Raw genomic sequence first — 2,903 nt, forward strand, 5'->3', positions numbered from 1 at the left:
TTTTTAATTATAAATATTAGAATAAACTACACTACTCATATTACACTACTCTTCCTCTTGTATTAAAATATACACTTTTCTTCCCTCTTAGATAAAATATATTATATTTCTTCCTTCCAAGAAATACTAATATTACACTACTTTCCCCTCTTGTGTTATAATATAGAGTCATATCTACTCTTGTGCAAAGTATATATTCCACTTCTCTCCTTTGAGAGATGCTCATATTACACTATCTTCTCCTATATTTTTTTTTGGTCTAGTAGCGTATTGGTCATAATTTCACTCCTTAAAGGGGAATAAATAGGATGTCGCGATTTCAAACTCACTCACATAAAATTAAACACTACTTAAATGTGATTAAAGTATACACTTACATCCCTTTGACAAAAGATATTAGAAAAAAGGACACCCCCAAATACGAATACATTACATTCTCTCATCTTCTTAGTGGCTTACCTTTCCCTTGTGTGCGAAACCCGCCCAAGTTGTTGAAGGTTTTAGGGCCCTGATTCTAATATTTTCAACAAATGTGGACCCTAGTTCAAGTCTTAGACTTAACATGTACTTCTTCCTCTCATCATTGGTGCCCTTAGCTAGTATTAATTCTACATTGAACCTCTAAATGTAGGATCATATTGGCTTGTCTTCTCCTTGTCTGATGGATCTTAGACTTTCCACTAACTTGGGTTGCCTTCTCAACACCGTGAAGTACACAATAAACATCTTATTATAGTTCCAATACTTTCAGCAAATTTGGACCTTGTGAAGTGCTTGTTTTCGGTACACTTGACAGTGTCGAGAAGTTAACTTATCTTAGTAGAAAGCTTGAGATCCATCAAACATCGGAAAGAAGAACCACTATGATCCTACATCTAAAGGTTCAATGGAGATGTGATACTATTCATGGTTTCCGTCAAGAAGATAAAGAAGTAGTTGTTAAGTCTAAGACTCAAACAAGGGTCTAAGTTCTCCAAAAGTATTGGAATCAGGACTCGAAAACCTTTATCAGCCTACTGATAAGGATCAAGAAGTTCATACAATGTGAGGTAAAGCTATTTGTTATTAAGACAATTTATGACAAAGGGTTTGAGAAGGAAGAAACAAATAGAAGGGGGAACAAAGAAAACAATAAAGGAAACAAAATGAGGGGGTGATGCCATGAAATATTCATTGACCAACCAAGAGACCAATGGAGCACTACCTCTGGATATAGAGATTACATGTTGTTGAAGTACCTTAAATCCTTTGAGTGATGAAGATAAAGAAAACATGTTTCAAGATTTCCATAAATCGGTAAGCCAAAAAGTAATATGGTCTGAGCGGTTCATATATATCGCACTTTATCTGTTCGGTTCATGGGTCCGTTCATTAATGTTGGAATACTTTATATTAATTTAAGGATACTCTAAGATACTTTATATTAATATAAAATATATTATAATATGTTTATATATTTTAATTAATATTAAAAATATTATAAGATATTTATAATATTCTTTTTTAGTTTAAAAGATATTAGAAGATATTTATAATATTCTTTTTTAATTTAAAAGATATTATAAGATATTTATAATAAATATAAATAAATTATAAGATGTTTATAATATTTTTATTCATACAATTAATGGGTTATGTTTTGGATCCATTAAGGATTCGCTGGATTTCTGCAGTTATAAATATGTGTCTATGTCATTCTTTGTCTTCATAATCTTCAGAATTTTATCAACTGAAGACAAAGAGAAAGAGATGGGTTAGGAATCCTTAGTAAACTTAGAGAGAAAAGGTTGAAATTCATTGGAGCTTCTGAAAATTGGGAAATCTTTTGAGGTATCTAAGGGGATTGGGAAATACTTCTAAACACATTGGAATTATCAGATTCATATATTTATAGTTGGAGATATTGGGAAATACTTGAGTGGAATTATGCTTTGGTTTGTGGGAACTCCAAAGGTTTTTTTTCTCGTAACTCATTTGGAATCTTGTGTAACAACTTTTAAAAGTGTAGTGAATCAGACAGTTTCTCTCCCACCCCATCTCGAGTAGATCATTTGATTGAACTGTGTAAATAAGTTATTATGTTCTTAACTTTTATCTTCTTCTGACTTATGGTGATTTTTCTTTCACCCACTACAAAAAAAAACACATATTACCTCGGACGTGAAGTGGATTGTACATCGGTTGTCCAGACGAGGAAACGAAGAGCTATATGAAAAGTTACCACTTTACTACTCGATTTTGGAATAACCAAGGGAAAAGCGTTGAACATGTAGTGGATTCGATCCCCAACAATTGCATATTTATTTTTTTAAAAGGTTCCATTTTACCTCTCGATTATTTCTATATACGCACACCACCAAGTTTCTTATTTACATTATTGAAAAAACTGAAAGAAACGTGTATTGTTAATATATGAAAGAAACATATATTTTATGTTTTATTAATATACAAAGTTACTTATTTTACATTTTTTATCGTTTCAATCTATAATTACAAATGTTTGGGAAATCTTTTGAGGTATCTAAGGGGATTGAGATACACTTCTAAACACATTGGGATTATCAGATTCATATATTTATAATTGGAGATATTGGGAAATACTTGAGTTGAATTATGGTTTGGTTTGTGGGAACTCCAAAGGTTTTTTTTTCTCGTAACTCATTTGGAATCTTGTGTAACAACTTTTAAAAGTGTAGTGAATCAGAGAGTTTCTCTCCTACCCCCTCTCGAGTAGATCATTTGAATGAACTGTGTAAATAAATTATTGTGTTCTTAACTTTTATCTTCTTCTGACTTATGGTGGTTTTTCTTTCACTCACTACAACAAAAAACATATATTACCTCAGACGTGAAGTGGATTGTACATCTGTTGTCCAGACGAGAAAACGAAGAGCTATACGAAA

The sequence above is a fragment of the Lathyrus oleraceus genome, chromosome 5, assembly GCF_024323335.1.
Source record: "Lathyrus oleraceus cultivar Zhongwan6 chromosome 5, CAAS_Psat_ZW6_1.0, whole genome shotgun sequence".
NCBI lineage: Eukaryota > Viridiplantae > Streptophyta > Magnoliopsida > Fabales > Fabaceae > Lathyrus > Lathyrus oleraceus.